The 18197-nt window shown below is 36.3% G+C and overlaps 1 protein-coding gene across 1 annotated transcript in view; it reads left to right on the plus strand.

Moving 5' to 3' along the window:
- The first annotated feature begins 7078 nt into the window (after positions 1-7078).
- LOC106669393 overlaps positions 7079-18197 on the plus strand; it is a 130100-nt gene continuing 118981 nt past the window's right edge. The window contains exon 1 of the mRNA XM_014398864.2: positions 7079-7680. The gene's annotated coding sequence lies outside the window, so the exon portion shown is untranslated. The remainder of the gene's footprint in view (positions 7681-18197) is intronic.

Here is an 18197-nt window from a genome sequence, read left to right on the forward strand (position 1 = left end):
AGTTATAAACGTTTATTAAAACCTTTCCAATAAATAAACACTACGTAAAGTATTTAATAAATTGAAAGAATATTCTTATTAATTGTTCTTGTTTATTTTTTTAGAGACTGCTTGATGCCAGAATGATTGAAGCCTGCTAGATTATTAAATAACCCACAGAGGAGCCAAGTCTCAGTTGAAATGTTCAAAACATTTTCGCTTTACAAACAAAAAATTATTTATGAGTTATTACGTCAGCATAATTTCGTGTTTTTGACCGCTCGTGCTTTTGGTGAGAGGTCTTTGGAGAAACAAAATGCTGACAGAGGCGGCGCCATCGTTCAGAAGAATCAGTGTTGAATAGTAAAATACGTTAACATATAAATTACAAATAAAGACAATAATAAATGTTAGAATTTATGAAAAGTACAGGGTATTCTCGCTACGTCGAATATCCGTCAAGCCCAAGTATGTTTCGGTTGGCAGAAAGGAAAATTTTCAGTTAAATTTAAAAGATAACAATGGTCGGTTGTTCTGTCGGTTCTAGACTGTATTGCCGAGTTAGGTGCACTTTAAACAATAAATTCTGAGGTCAGTGAGGTGATGAAACTATAGTTTTGTCCTTTCCGTGCCCTTTGGTCTGTCAGACAGACCATCTTTGGTGTTTGGTTTTAACTGAAATTATCATTCAAAACTGAAGATGGCGAGAAGCAGAAATGCATCCAACAAACCAAATCAGCGAGCATATACATATAAATTTGGTCTATCTATACATTCATTACTTCATAATTGTCAGTTATGACCCCACCCTGGGAGTCATGGCTCACTCTATGTGGAACCACGGCGACAACGGGTGGTATAATGTGGTTGAGACTCGAGACCCCGAAACGGCTCACCTCGTGTTCTCTTCCACGGCCCTGTTTTTCAATCCGAATTCCTTCATTCTATCCTGTGACCCCTCCTAACCCTTGGTTACAAGGGGGGTATCCGGGCACAAAATAATGGTGCAGCCCAGGGGGCGTGGCAACCTCTCTAAAGCACAAGATGTCTTATGTCGGCCTCAGGGTCGGCAGGGGCGGCGGGTGCCTTAGCAGAGTCACACGAGGGCCAGTGCACCAGATCCTGTCTACAAAGACGAAATGGCCATCTGTACCACGGGGTGACTCAACGTTTCAAAAACCAGCCCTGAGTGACATTGGGATGGACTCGTGGTGGCTTGTGGTGACGCCCCTGGCGGGAACTTAGACAGAGGCTGTCTTCTATCTGGGACCTTTCGTGAAGCTTGCGTATGGCCAATGTATTACCCCCGTTCCTCACGGGAGACGTTGCGACCGGACGACAGCATGTAAGCGTTGAGGACGTCATGATCATGCTACAGTCCCTCGAATGCGTAAGTAAGCGATTGGAAAAGGGTAGTGATATCGGCGGTCTTTGACTCGAGTATGCTTTGCATTGTTGTGCGTATGACCGGCGTGGTACCCTTGGGGAAGCGAAGGATCGGACCACCTAGGCTAGACCTATGGCGTCCCTCGATTACGTGCAGCAGGTGTAGGCTGAGCTCGATATGAGACCTTTTACCGTAGACAGTGCTCATCTAGGGGGTGGGTAGCAATCCCACTTTAATCCGAAACCGCTGTCGGGGCGTTCCCGAAAGTTTCTACGCTAGAGGAGCCTCTACCCTCAGAGAGATAGAGTTGCCTTCTCTATCTAGGGAGTACGCGAGGGGTGGGGGGACGGGCTGATGTATTTCGGCCCGTTAGCCCTTCGCGTGCGGCGTACGCCCCGACGCACAATGCGGGCCCGACCATTCGGAGTGGACAAGCGGAGAGCGTGGCTACCGACCCTTAGGGGCCGGGACACCACTACACTAATGGTGCGGCGGTAACACTTTTCCGTTGTATGCAGAGGTGCGTCAGCTCTCATCTTGAGAATCAAAACGTCCGATAAGGCCGTATAGGCTAGGTGCGGACGTTAAAGATCCTCTTGTCTTGTTGACGATGAGTAATCGGGAAAGCATGTAAGTTATGTAGGTTGGTCCTTTCCGAGCCCTTTCGTCTATCAGACAAACCATCTTTGTTGTTTGGCTTTAACTAAAATTAACATTGAAAACTGAAGATGACGAGAAGCCACAACCGATCCGCCAGAACAAAATTACAGGAAACGACAGAACGCAGGTCTACGAAGTAATGAACCTGTAATTTGGAACTTTCCGATCTCTTTGGTCTGTTAGATAAACCATCTTTGTTGTTTGGTTTTAACTAAAATTAACATTGAAAACTGAAGATGGCGAGAAGCCAAAACACACCCGACAGTCCAAAACAGTGAAAGTAGAAAGACCAAAATTTCAAGAAACGACATGACACAGGTCTACGAGCTAATGAACCTATAGGTTGGTCCCCTTTCCGAGCCTTTGGTCTGTCAGGCAACCCACCTTTGTTGTTTGGTTTTAACTGAAATTATTACTGAAAACTGAAGATGGCGAGAAGCAGAAATGCATCTAACAGACCCAAGGGTAGACAGATCAAAATTTCAAGTAACGACATAACACGGGTCGACCAGCTAATGAACCTGTAGTTTGGTCCTTTCCAACTGAGAGGTTTACGAGGTAATAAATTCCGTATGTGTTGGGTTTCTACCAAAAATGTTATGAAAATAATAAAAATTGAATATGGCAAGAAGTTGAAACATATGAAAGACCAAAACAGGGACTGACAGATCATCCGAAACAATTTAAGTACATCAACCTCGTCCAAATTTTTCAGAATAACTTATTTTTCAAACTAGTTCAATGTGAGTACCACGTTTGCTGGATAAATTTATTCCTCAATAAATCAGATTGTTGTGCCTGCATTATTGGGCTATCCGAACAGAGCTCCGAATTAATTGTAAGTTCGTAGTAGGACCTTACTGCATATGAATTATTTTCGCTTGAAAATAATCTTACGCAGACAAATTGTATACCAGAATGAGAAAAAAGTTCGGAAGCATCCCCCTTCAATATAAACAATCTTGATTATACCAAGGATTTTCAATATAAATTTTGTATGAATGTACAATTATTACGACGATCTGTACATGAATTTGTGCTTCTTTGAATGATTCATTTATTAAGATGTGATGTCTGAACTTCCTTGTGGACCGCATTAAAGGACGGGGACATTACGTTACCGTGAGTAGGGGCCTCCAATTGGTTTAGTTTACTTTTCGACGGTGTGGTCACGGATGGCAGTTTCACTTCAGTTCCTGTTTCGCTTCTAACGTCACTTTCTTAAACTTACAAAAGTAAACAATAATCGTTATAGTCTTATCGTGAATATGCGAAATGTCCGCCCTAAAACGAGAAATGCTTTTTCATAAACCCATTCGATTTTTTTTATGGTCTCTGGTGATTTGAAATCCTCTGTCCGTAGGGACACAACCGGATGGTGTATTCGAAAAGTTAGTTGTGTACTCTTAAAATACACTGGAAGGTCTCATTATGTAAGCTTTTAAAGGAAAGACTTCACTGGCAACAATAACCATTGGAATTTTCAATAAATGTCTTCTGTCAACCTTTCTTTTTACTCTTGGAATGTAATTGTAAAATGCTTTCTATAACTGTGAAAACGCTGGTGAATTTTTTTTTCAACAACCAAAGTTCAAGATTGGCAGGCAGGTAGTAACTGCATGTGTGGAAATGCAAGTCGATATTAATGAGTAACGTTGGCTCATTAAGCCTAATCTAAACTGTAAACAATGTTTCTGAACAATATTGAACATTGTTTCTAAACAGTTTGGAAACACTGGTCCGGAACAACCTGTATACATTGTTCCTCCTCCAGACTATCGGATTAATTTGTGTTGTAATTTTTTTTATTTTACTTAACAGCAAAATAAATGAAGAAAAAAATGAGGGATAAGGAAGGTAGGACACACCTACAATTTAAGGACGATTTTACTATGATGTCGACAAGTGATTTCGATTCTCTCTATGGCTTATGAATAGGAAAAAATTGCAGACGATCATAATCAATCATCATTCGATTTTAAGATTTTTTCTTTTTTAATCTCAGCGATTTTTACAACTAGTTTTTAGTATATTTCTCAAGTAACCCTGTTTTTATTTCTATTACTTGCAACATGCGGCAAGGACGAACTCTAGAGGTGCCATGTCAGACAGGGTAAAACTGGGGGAGTGACTACATACCGGTCACTGGCATCTTTGAAACACCGACACAACATTGATATATTCAATTATGACACCATTTATAGGTTCAATGAGGAGGATCAAGAAAACTATGAGAACCTTAACATAAATCATTACCTGATCTAAATCTACACCGTATACCTAGTGTTATCAGATGATAAACATCTTTCTTTAGAGAACTCCTCTCCTAAAAAAAACAAAAGTAGTTACACCATACTGTTCCTAAACAGATTTCATTGTACTAAGAAGACCTGGACATAAAGGAATTCTGGGTACTGAACAAGCATACAAACTGGCCAAAGGAGGATATTCTGCAAGACAACTTAATTTCAAAGTAGACAGTGTATAAAATGTCACTGAGACACTAGTGATAAAAGGACTCTTCAAAACTGGCAAACACATCGCTACAGTAGGGGTAAAACAGGGGGGAGTTATAAGGCTACATACCGGTCACTGGCATCTGATAAAACACCGACCCGAGTATGGCCAGCGGAGGATCTGCACATATACTCCAGAACGTATACTTAGGATAACAAGATCAAACACCTCCACCTCAGAATGAGTTCACAAAACATAAAAAGTGGAGGAATTCTCAGAGGGGTTTCATACTTGGACAAAAACAAATAATATTTAATTACCATTACATAAATTATAAAGTTAGCGGTTTCCACAGTAGACCTTTTTGGTAGCAATGTAGAAAATATTCGGAATACTTTCAATTTTTTTGTATCACAGATTTCATTATAGACCTTTTGCAAATATGTCATTGCGCGCCATTTTCATAATTAGTTCTATGAAATTAGGCATAAAACCTATGAGGTCGACGATTAGTGCAATTAGCGGCGTGGAGAGTTATTTCACAAAGGGACTCTGGACAGGTGTATCGGCCGTTTATCTCCATCCATAAAATAATTATTATTTTGGATAGTAATCTTAAGTAGTGAGTGGTAGAACTATACTGATCTCAACTACTGAGTTGTGCCCATTCTCAACACGACACATACACGAAAAAAATTTGATCCCTGAAGATGATCTCAATAAAGAACGAAACGTTGGCACGATAAAGAAAATGTTTTTCTAAAACCTACGTCACACCATACCGCATCTCACGACCTCCAAATAATCATCAAGTAACGGTCACTAAACACCACACACGTCAATTTTTATGTTTATTAAATAATATACAGGGTGGTGCTTTTTCGTCGTAACATAAGAAAAAATTCTTAGACTACAAAGTCATTCAAGTCGGTCCTATCTAGGCATGACCCAGTTGTAGTGTATACCAAGTCACCGTTGTATGGGATACTATTGAGGAATGACCCATTCTCTCAGTGGTAATGATGATCGGGGAGGTCTAAGTTGTAACATAGTTATTATATATTACAATTAATTAAGGTTTTTAGTTGAGATGAAAAAAAGTTAATGGCACGAGCGGGGTTCGAGCCCACGATCTTCGGCTAGATACGCCTCTGCTCTACCACTTGAGCTATCGTGACCTCGACCCACTCGGACATCAACTTCCTATCTCAACTCCACCTTATGAGTTTTCCCTCCTTTTTTTTTTCATCTCAACTAAAACCCTGTAATACATAATTGGTCAAGCGGACCACGAAATTAGTGAATTTAAAGAATTAATATGAAGTACACTTCACTAAAACTCTCCGTGGCCATTTCAATTGTCGTCGAGAATCCAAACCGATTACACGACATTTGAAAAATGGCAAAAAGGAGGGAAAACTCATAAGGAGTTGAGATAGGAAGTTGATGTCCGAGTGGATCGAGGACACGATATGCTCAAGTTAGAGCAGCGGCGTATCTAGCCGAAGATCGTGGGTTCGAATCCCTCTCGTGCCATTAACTTTTTTTCATCTCAACTAAAAACCTTAATTAATTGTAATGATTTAATTGGTCAAGCGGACCACGAAATTAGTGAATGTAAGTTATTATGTATGTTATTAAATGATGAAAAGAACTACTGATCACCAGTAAGTTGGGAATATTTTTGGCGATGCGTATTTCTTCTTCAGTTTTTCAGACTAACTTTCCCAAATTTCTTAAGAATAGTGTCCATATTTGTGCTGACTAAACATACATAGGGTGGTGCTTTTGCTTCGCACCGTAAGAAAAAATACTTAGACTATCCAGTCATTCAAGTCGTTACTTACTAGCCATGACCACAGTTGTAGTGTATATCATTATACAAGTCGACTGTTGTATGGAAACTAAGGAGAGGACTAAGTTTTAACATAGTTCTAAATTATGAAAAGAACTAATGATCTATAGTACGAACATGGGAATATTTTTGGCGTTGCGTTATTGTGCAGTTTTTTAGACTAACGTTCTCATATTTTTTAAGAACATTGTCCATATTTATGTTTGCTAAACAATATACAGGGTAATGCTTTTTCGTCGCAACATAAGAAAAAATGCTTAGACTATAAAGTGTTGTGTATACCAAGTTGACTGTTGCTTGAAAAGTCTAAGATGTAAGATGAAAAGTCATTACTATCGAGCCATACCATGGTAGTGTTGTAGATATAGCAAGTCGTCCGTTGTATGGAAACTGAAGGAATGACCCATTACGGCTGCTGTAGTTAGCATGTACCAGACTGTAATATTTATTGGCTCAGTGGTGATGATGGGATCAGAAGAGGACTAAGTTGTACCGTATTTCTTAATTATGAAAGAACTACTGATCTCTACTACTTTTTTAGCATTGTGCTGTTGTTTTAGCTGAACTGTTAAAGATGGCGTTACAAGTTAAATTGGGCAAGTTAAATGATTGTATAATATACAACAGGTGTGTCTGAGGCTGGTGTACGGTAGCGGTGAGGAGGGCGTCGTGGGCGGGGCGGGCGACGCTGGCGCGGGCCGCTGGAGTGGGGCCTCGGTAGTGCCGTCAAGTCCCGCCTTTTCCGTGTCAGTCAATAGCGCTGCATCGGGCTTGCGCACCGGACTTGATTCGGCTCTTTCCAGCCGCCCCGCCGCCGAAGTTCGCCTCCTTCGCCTTTTTCGAGTTTCGGGCTTAACCTCATTCGCGTAAGTGTCTGTCCGTCTGCTGCAAGTCTAGACCGACGACGGCTCGATGTTCACGAGACCCTTCCTGGCTCGATTCCTTGAGACGCCGAATCGTATCAATCCTAAACTGTCTCGCCTATTAGGTTAATGGCAATTTTAATTTCATCCACTCCGGATTTAATTAGTTTCGACTGTTCTAACCGGGACGGAAGCTCTGGAACATCTCGGACGACTTTCGGCTGATCTGGCGGAATTCATTCACATCGGATCAAGGACGAAGATAGAGAAAAACAAACTGTGTTTCGGTGTAACCAATGGGCGTGGTGTTGCCTCCCTGTCTGAGGGATGACATCAAATTTTAAAACTGATCGAAAAACTTCTTTTGACAAGGGACGAGCTTCGACCTGAGAAAACATGTAACAGAGCTTTCTCGTCACAATCAAGCAAAGGTGATCCCTCTTCAGTAAGGATTGCAACAACTTCACAATAAAAAAAAGGTGAGTCGCACGTTTTTCCTCAATAAAACAAGTGTTTATATCAAATTAAACCATCATTAAAAACTACCAATCCATATAAAACACAATTTCTCAATTGTCAGACGAATTTTATAAATAGGTTTTTTAAACTATCAAAAAAAAAAAATTGGGCTAGAAAATCTTTTTTTTGGGTTTTTTTGTGGCACGGGAGCACGTTTGTGGCCGACCTTTTATCCGTTGAAGCCGACTGGAGAGACCTTTCCGTACAATTAGTATGCAAATGTTAAACATAAAATACAAACATTGTTTTGTACGTCGGCAGTAGCCTGGCTTGACCGAGGCTGTGACCTTTCGTCCGGTGAATTTTTTTTCGGCTCGGTTTTATCACAAAATCTCAGTTTGTACTGGAAAATAGAAAACCGACCCAAACCCAAATTTGAAAATCATTCAGTAGTTCTTCTGTTTTCGCCTGTATAAAAAAAATTCAAATTGGAAAAGGTTTCTAGAAAACAGTAACTTATTTGATTACTTATGCAAAAAGAACTGCCTTCCAGGTGAAGTTAAATCTTATGGAAGGCAGGCTAGAAATTTAACACGTTTGCCTTTATGTAGTTTTTTTTCTGCTTATATTGTTAAGTTGTTTAGGTAAGTGTGTTTCAGCTTAGTTTGTATCCTAAAATTCCAATTTCAACTGGAAAATAGAAAACCCACCCAAACGCAAATTTGAAAATCATTCAGTAGTTCTTCTGCCTCGCCTTTTTTTCAAGCTTGTGTCTTGTTAAACGGATATATTATTTCGGCTTGTTAGTTTATTTTTTATAAAATAAAATTCAAATTGGAAAAGGTTTCTAGAAAACTGTAATTTATTTTATTAATTATGAAAAAAGGAGAATAGCCTTCCACCTAAAGTTAAATCTTGTATAAGGCAGGCTGAAGATATAAATATTTTTGTCTTTAATTAAATTTTTTATTTTATTATTTGCACTCTACGTATATAAAATAGCAGTCGTCGGGTTGGATTTTTCTGCTTAGTTTGTATCATAAAATCTCATTTTGAACTGAAAAATGGATACCGATCTTAACCCAAATCTCAAGATCATTCATTAGTTCATTTGTTTCTCCTTTTAAATGTTTTTTCCACGATCAACGGATATTCTATTGTGGCTTGTTAGTTCATTTTGTATATAAAACAATTTACAACAAAATTTAAATTGGAAAAGGTTTCTAGAAATCTAATTTATTTGATTAATTATGCAAAATGGAGAACTGTCTTCAGCTGAAGTTAAATCTTATGGAAGGCGTGCTGGAAATTTAAATATGATTGTCCTTATGTAAATTTTTTTCTGCTTATATTGTTAAGTCGTTGGGTTAAGTGTGTTTCAGCTTAGTTTGTATCATAAAATTCCAATTTGAACTGGAAAATAGAAAACCGACCCAAACCCAAATTTGACAATCATTCAGTAGTTCTTCTGTCTGGCCTTTTTTCAAGCTTGTGCCATGTTAAACGGATATATTATTTTGTTTAAAACATAAGTAAAATTGGTTAAAGTTTCTAGAAAACTATAATTTATTATATTAATTTTCCAAAAAGGAGAACTGTACTCCAGCTGAAATTAATTCTTATGGAACACAGGCTGGAGATTTAAATATTTTGCTTTATGTAAATTTTTTTTCTGCTTATATTCTTAGTCGTTGGGTTAAGTGTTTTTCAGCTTATTTTGTATCATAAAATTAAAGTTTGAACTAGAAAATAGAAAACCGGCCCAAACCGAAATTTGAAAATCAATCAGTAGTTCTTCTGTCCTGTCTTTTTCCTGCTTGTAACATGTTAAACGGGTATTTTATTTTGTACAAAAGATAATTCATATTGGTAAAAGTTTCCAGAAAACTAATTTATCTTATTAATTGTGCAAAAAGGAGAACTGTCTTCCAACTGAAATTAATCTTATGGAAGGCAGGATGGAGATGTAAACATTTTTGTCTTTAGGTAAATTTTTTCTCCTTATATTGTTAAATTTTTCTGTTGTTTGTATCATAAAATTTCAGTTTGTACTGGAAAATGGTAAACCGAACCTAACCCAAATCTGAAGATCAATCAGTAGTTCTTCTGTCTCGCCTTGTTTTCAAACTTACATCAAGTCAAACTCATATTTTATTTTCATGTGTAGATTTCTTTTGTATAAAATGCAAATTTGTAAACGTTTGTAGAAGAATGTAATATATATTATTATTTATATATAAAGGAGAACTGAATTCCTCCTCAAATTAAATCTTGTGTAAGACAGGCTGGATATATATATATTTTTGTCTTTATTTAAATTTTTTATTTTATTACATGTACTATACGTATATAAAAGTTAAGCCTTTGGGTTGTGTTTTTCTGCTTAATTTGTATCATAAAATCCCATGGTAAACCGACCCAAAACCGAAATCAGGAGATCATTTAGTAGTTCTTCTGTCTTTCCTTTTTTTTCAAGCTTGTATCAAGTTAAACGGATATTTGATTTTGGTGTGTACATTTGTTTTGTTTAAAACAAAATTCAAATTTGTAAAAGATTCTAGAAAACAACAAGCTCATTCAATAGTTCTTCTGTCCCGCCTTTTTATCAAGCTTGTATAATTTAAATTCATCATTGCCTTTATTTAAATTATTTTATTAGGTGTACTCTACGTATATAAAAATTATGCTGTAGGGTTGTGTTTCAGCTTTTAGTTTGTATCATAAAATTTCAGTTTGAACTGGAAAATAGAAAACCCACCCAAACCCAAATTTTGAAAATCATTCAGTAGTTCTTCTGTCTCGTCTTTTTTCCCAGCTTGTATCATGTTAAACGGATATTTTATTTTGTATAAAACATAATTCAAATTGGTAAAAGTTTCTAGAAGTGTAATTTATTTTGTCAATTATGCAAAAAGGAGAATTGTCTTCCAACTGAAGTTAAATCTTAATCTTAATTAAGTTAAATCATTATATAAATTTTTATTTCATTAGCTGTAATCTACGTTGTTTAGTCGTCGGGTTGTGTTTTCCTCCTTAAGTATCATAAAATCTCTAAAATAAAAAAAAGAAGTTTTTCTGCCCACTTCATATCCAGAACCCAAATCCGAAGATCATTCAATAGTTCTTCTATCTCGCCTTATGTCAAAGCTTGTTTCACCACAAACGGATTTTTTATTTTGATGTGTAAATTTATCTATACTAATATTATAAAGAGAGAAAGTTGGTTTGAATGTTAGAGATAATCTCGAAATTTACTGGTCTGATTTTTATCAAATTTTTTAGACGCGATCTTTATGATCATAGGAAGGACTTAGACTGGTTTTATCATATTATTGTGGTATCGAGTGAAGTTGAGAAATATTGTATTTGCCCCTGTGTTAGACGTTTTATTTTGTATAAAACAAAATTTCAAATTCGTATGTGTTACCATTTATCGGCATATATTATTAATTATGCATAAAGGAGAATTGTCTTCCAGCTGAAGTTAAATCTTATGTATTGAAGTTGTGAATATTTATATACAATCAATTAGAATAAATGATCTATAGATATAAAAAACTAGATTTGTATAATAATTTGGTAGGTTTAATAGATTGTTTTTAGAAGGGAAGTGAGTGAGAGAAAAGGAAAAACAATTTCTCGCAATTTGATCAGCTCGGGAAGGAATTTGAAGAAGAAAAACTCCTTTGAACAGGCTGGTAATTACGGAATTGATCTCGTCACATGAAATTCGTATTAGGCCCCGGGGACGTTCCGGCTTATAAGACCTATTGATATCTGACAGTCTGGCTGTTTACCGTCCAACTTCTTATGAAAATTATACCCTTAAAAAAAATAGACATTCATTTAACAACAGTATCAATTTTATATTTGTTTTCACGCTTACCCTCACACGGAAAAGGAAACGTGAAAACTGTTTAATAATTGACAGACAGGTATATGAAAGGCAGTTTGTGGTAATAATCCCCCCAGCTTTTAAGACTGTCATACCTTCTATGAGACGAAAAGGTTCAAAAGATCTTAAATTGCATAAATATATAAGTATCAAATGGACGTATTAAACTAACTCACGTCTTCCTAATCGTCTCAACCTATTAATTTTAAAAACAGAACTCGTTCCGAGAAAGTTTGCCGATTGTGCCGGAATATTTTAATCGGTGTACTCTCCGGAAGGGGGCCCCGTACAATGCATCTTTATGAATATTCATCGAGTCATTGTTAAATAATCAAATGACGCAGTTAATATCCTTGGTTTAAAAGGTTATTAATAAATTCGTGTGTTTAAAATTTTTAAACGTATCGATTTTTTTCCCGCTCTAGCCACGAAGTATCAGTTACTAAAACATTACGTTAATTATTAAAACTGAACCGGTTGCACTTTAAAATAAAAGGGGTTTTTCAGTTTGCACTATGAGGAATTGAGATAGAATTAACCTGCCAAATTTAGTCTCGACTGGGATGGCATTGGATTGTACTAAACCCTGAATGTATTAAATTTAAATTTTAAAAAATTTTCTTAACTACGAATAATGAATATATTAGTACAAGAGTACTAATCGTATTGTAATTGGTAGATTTACTCTTTGTAACATAGACGAAAAAAGTCTATTGTTTAAGTAACTATGGATAAAATGTGGTTCGTTTTAATTTCCCCAAAGGTGGGGAAACGGTACTGAATTAATTGGAAAATTAGACCGTTGTGTCATAAAGCAGAAGGCTTTTTCAAATCTAATAAAGCCCTACTTTAAGGCTATTGATAGACAATCAACAGGTTTATCAATGTTGAACAACGAGGGCTCAAAAACTGAACCATGAGGCAATCCGGTTGATACGTTATAAGTGGTAGATTCACTGTTTGACAAAATGTCCATTATTTAAATAAATTTGGACAAAATTTACAAAATAGCTGGGGGGAAGCCGAACTGAATTTGAAAACTAGACCTAGTGCCACAAACAGTTGAAGGCTCCAGAATTTTAATATTCCTTTGGACTCAGCAATATCTGCGATGAGTGCAATATAGTCACATCCAAATTTTGTTTATTGCACCACAAATTTTCACACCCGATTTCAACCTGGCAAATCCAAAAAGAGCGCGAACAAGAGCGAGCTCAGTACGCAGCCTTGTGCAACCCCTGTACTCTCATTAAACATTTTATGATGGCTTCACTTTCACATACGCCGAATGAGAGTTTGAATAGATGTCCTGTATGATTTAAATAAATTTAGAGGAAGTACCAAGATTAATTATTCACTTGCTTTTGAGCGACGACAAATACCAAAAACGACAAATTTTATTGCTTCTCTGAAGAAAATGACGTTTAATTATGTTAATAAGGTTAATAAAATTGTCGACAGTAGAATATAAATGCTTAATCAATTTAATCTTCTGAAATGAAGGAAATTTTGATAATTGTCGCAATGGTATCTACACAAGAAATACCTTTGTAGTTATTAACATCAATTAAATTACTAGGGGACTAGTATACCATTATGGTACTAGAAAATGTAGGTCTTTTATTTGTTAGGATGTCCCTTTTAGATGGCCAACTGAGTTTCGTAAAAATTCAGAAAAGCTCTTATTGAAAAGAATTCTTTCAATCCTAAATTCTCAAAATACAATATACCATCAATTTGGTTTTTGCAACTGTCCATCAGTGGTAGACATTATTTCCACCTCCCTTGACATGGAGCTTACTGTTCTGGGGGCGTTCTTGATGTAAGCCAAGCTTTTGATCGAGTTTGGCACCCGAGCTTGCTGTTCATGCTCAAGGGCGTCAATCCCTCCACCTACCATCTCATACTGCAGTTATCTCACTGACAGGTTTTTCCAACTCAGTGAAGGCAATTCCCTTTCTGCATATTTCTCTATTCATGCTGGTGTTCCTTAGGGTAGCGTTCTGGCCCCCACACTATACCAGGTTTACACAGCTGACATTCCATTACATCCTAAAACCATCAAACTAACATTTGCGGACGATATAGCAATTTTATCTATAACTCCGATCCTGTCACCACTCGAAACCTTCATCACTTCACACTACTAGAGTCTTAGCATGAAAATAAAATAATACAATTTACCACAGACAGATCCACCCTCATTACCTCATCCGTAGAAATATCTCCCCTCAAGTCTACTTAAATAATATTTCCTCCCAACTTCGTACAATGTGCGGTACTTTGGACTGTGCTTCGACAAACGCTTGACATGGAACACACGACGTCAAGAAATTATACGATACAGGGCTCTTGCATGACTTTTTAACCAAAATATGCTTTACAGTTAAGGCTTACTTAACTTACGGACTGGAAGTGTGCGGTTCAACCAAAAATTACATCCTCTGCATCCAAACTTCCAAATCCTTAATTCTACAAAACATCCTCGATGCTTATCAAACGAAGCTAACATACAGACTTAAATATTCCTATCGTTGAAGATGAAATTCGCCCCTGCTATCGAAAATTTCACAAAACTTTCCCACCCGTAAATCATCACATACAAAACTGTCATCCAGACGAATGAAGACCCTCTTCGTCGACTGAAGATACGATGGCCGCGAGATCTACTCAATGTCAGTAAAAATCATAATGATATAAGTATTAAACAAACATTGTACCATCATTGTAGTACTACCATCCATTGGGCGTTTCATCCACTCTTGTTTTTGATTTTGTGTATATTTCCCTTCTCATTGTTATTGAAGGTAGTTGTAATATACTGCAAATTAAAAAAATAAATAAAAAACCACCAAAACTAAGTAAAACCCAAACTATTTATTTACCAAAAGGAATCCCGATTTGTCATATTTTGTGTGTATTATATGTCATGACCCTGGAACAATGTTAGCAAATATGTATTTGGACGTACATTCAAATTCGAATTTACAAAACAATTGAATTCTTCATTTGCTATTCCAATGAAAAGTCCGGTTTAAACATTACCAACAAAAATTAATTTACTCTCCGTACATTAGATCGATTTTAACTTATGATTGCCTCATATGGTCTAATACATGTAAACTAGCCAAACTTCAAGTTGCCTAAAACAAATGTTTGAGATCGGTGAGTTCATTTCGTAGATGGGCCCCTATTGATTACATGCTTGCTGTCCTTAATGTGCCTAGTTCTTGCGAAAACAACCCTCAAACATATAAATGGTATTGGAAACTACACTTTGAATTCGCTTCAATATAAAAATTAAAATATACGAGGCAGAAGCTCATCTTTTTGTGCTTTTTTTTCTTTTCTCCCCAACGTAAAACTTGTCCAAGCATACACTGTAATTACACTAATTGCAAATTCAAATTAAATTTGAATTGAAAATAAAGATGTATGTGATAAGACGAGTTTGGGCGTCCGGCGCGTATTTGCCACGATAAAGGTTCCAGGATCGAAACCCCATACAGCCCTTGGAAGTTTTGTTTAAGTTCCTCTCATCTGTTATACCCAACACATATTTGGACGATAAGCTCTTCCATACGACAGGAATTATTTTACTTTTTACTAGCGACCGAATAAGAAGGTGTTTCCGATAATTCTGGTCTTCCAAATTGATGTTGCTCCAAACTAGCGAGGATAGGCAGATCAGGATGATAGGAAACGACTGAAGGTTCATCACCTGCCATACTTAACTAGAAACCTGAACTTTTAAAGCGATTGCAAGACGCACAATAGAGGTGAATTCCCGAAATGAGGACATAAATAGAACGCTACATGTTCTCTGCTGAAAACCATTAGTTGACAATAGTACTTTATAAACCAATAGAGACACGAAGCTTAAACGGACCTCGGTGAACCATAATCTAAATGATACCCGAACATTCATCTAGATCAGGGATGATCATAAACAAACTGCTAGCGAACGTGGTTATTAATAGTTTCAGTTTTTTCAGTATTAACAGAGCTGACGAGAGAGTAGATAGAGCGTCCGACTAGGATTTGCCATGCTAGAGGTTGTGGGTTCGAATCCTGACAGCCTTTGGAATTTGAATTGATAATAATGTGTAAAAAGTATTGTAAAGTGATTTGACATTAAGGTGTCGTTAAGCCCTCTGTATGGCTATATTTTACGTTTTATTAGTGATCTAGTTGAAACAGATTAGCTCAGGATAGAAATAGTTTTGAGAATAGTTGATTATTGATATCTACATTATCAACATTGACTTAACGGTTCATTGTAAATGAAATTAGTAACCGAATGAACTTTCTTCTCTATCACCCTACAGGGTACATGCGGCTAGTTCGATCTTCACGTCCACAATATATCAGACAAATTGGTAGAAAATGTGGGGAAGCGCAAAGCTTGCAACTTCCTAAAAACTTTTGAATGAACGTTAAATCTTTCTGGTCTGCCAAATTGGGGTTGCTTTTTGGAGACAGGCATGTCGGGATGTTAGGAATCGGCCAAACTGCAGATTCATCACCTGGTACAACTCAACAAGAAGCTTCTCAACTTTTGGAGCGATTGTACGACGCACAGAAAGGGCTAAATGTCCACCTCCTGCGAGAAAAATCCAGGAAAATGTGGAAGTAGACAAACACTACAAGTTCTGTTTAAAAAAAATTCATTAGCTTAGAACTAATTTTCACAATAATTTGCACTACTAAAAAAAACGAATGCGTGCCATGAAACAAAAAAGGTACCGAAATCTACAAAAAAGGCGAACGCGACAGACAGACATTCACAAATGCTCAAATGTGTCTAACCCAAAATTACATCTAGATCATGTACTCAGAGACGAACAAACTGCAAGCTAGTTATCTTAATGTGTCAGTTTTTTTTAAGTAATAACATACAAATTATATTAATTAAAATGATTAAGCTTATAAAAAATCTGTTTTATCATTAGTTGATAATATTGCTATTCTTATTTTTCTATTTCTTCAATAGGTTGTTATTAAAAGTTTATTTTTTATCTTCTTACCCACTCTATCCCACAGACGGAGACAACCAAAAACACACTCATAAAAAGTATATTTATTTTGTTGTTGTAAAAATCAAATTCTGGATGCTTCCCCTCTTCAGCTATTTTCAATTAAAACTAAACAAAACTCCATCAAATAAAGAAAAAAAAGGCAGTAACAATTAATATATTGTATACATAGATGGACTTACAGAAGGAATTATAAAGATTTTTAAAAAAGAAATTTTACTGTAACAATTTATTTTGTTACAGATATTGTATACATAGAAGAACTTAGAAAAGGAATTATAAAGATATGTAAAAAAAGAAAATTTACTGGAACAATTTATTTTGAATACTGATTTTACAAACAAAATTAATTCTATTGCCTCACCTTCATAAAAATAATACAGTGTATAAAGTTATTTTTTATCCAAAAATACATAAAAACAAGAAAAAACTATACTATAAAAAAAGGAATAAACGTACACAAAGGAAATACCAGTAATAGTAAAGAAGATACAGTACAGGTTTTTGAAAACATAGTCATGAAACTAACCAAACGTAAATTTTGAAAAAAAAATGAAAAACACGTGGCTAGAGAGTGTTTATGTAAATTTGGGCCAGAATAGAAGAATTAATGCAAAATTAATTATTAAAACGTAAATACAAATAAATAAATAAATAATTATGATAAACAGGAGGACCAAAACCCGCGTAGTGGCCGGGATGCGTAGAAAGGTTGCTCCTCTGTGTTCCACTCAATGGCCTGGTGCATATCCTTGGCTCCGTATACAGAGCGCATAGGATCCAGCGTGCTTGAGCGTGCGATTATCTCAGTCCCTTGTTCTGATTCTTGGAGGAAATAGGGTTATTTTATTGTATATAGTAATGATAGTTTTGGGTCCCTATCGCGTGTTGAGAATGAATGTATTTATTTGCGTGAATGTGCAGTGAGAAGGCACCCAATATTGAGTACCATATGTTAATATTAGGTTAGTTATATAAAATAGGTGAAAAGGATGATGGAGTCCATTACCGATTGAGTGAAAGATATGTAAATAAGTAATGCATTTAAGGGTGGTTGAGAATGTAAAAGGATTTAGGAACTGACTACGTTGAGGCTGAAATGACCTAGTTGGCGAACCGAGAGCATTACCCGGGCAGACGATTTTCGAGGTCTCCCTGTAATATTGTAAATTACACAAACTGGAATTACCGGAATAAAGTAATACGATACAAATTAATTTGGCAGTGTGTTTAGGACGTCCGGTTCATATTTGCCACGATAAAGGTTCCGGGTTCGAATCCCGGCTTAGCCCATGGAATTTTGATCTATAATAATATGAAAAAAAAATTGTAAAATGGTACTGGCCCTTATCCTCCATACCCAACGGATATTTGGACGTTAAGTCTACCTAGACCATCATTGAATTATTTTTACTAATTGAAAACAGTTGGGTTTAATTGTTCAATCCGCCATTGTATGAAAGAAGATAAAATATGAAACAGATGATATATACGACAGAGGTATCGTTAGATCATACTATTGTCATCAGTTCATTGACCGAAATTTCGCAATTCATTTTAAAAATAAGCTTTAAGGCGACAACTTCCAAGAGTGTGAGATCTTGTT

Source organism: Cimex lectularius, unplaced genomic scaffold (genome assembly GCF_000648675.2).
Source record: "Cimex lectularius strain Harlan isolate CLEC.00 unplaced genomic scaffold, Clec_2.1 scaffold46, whole genome shotgun sequence".
Taxonomy (NCBI): Eukaryota; Metazoa; Arthropoda; class Insecta; order Hemiptera; family Cimicidae; genus Cimex; species Cimex lectularius.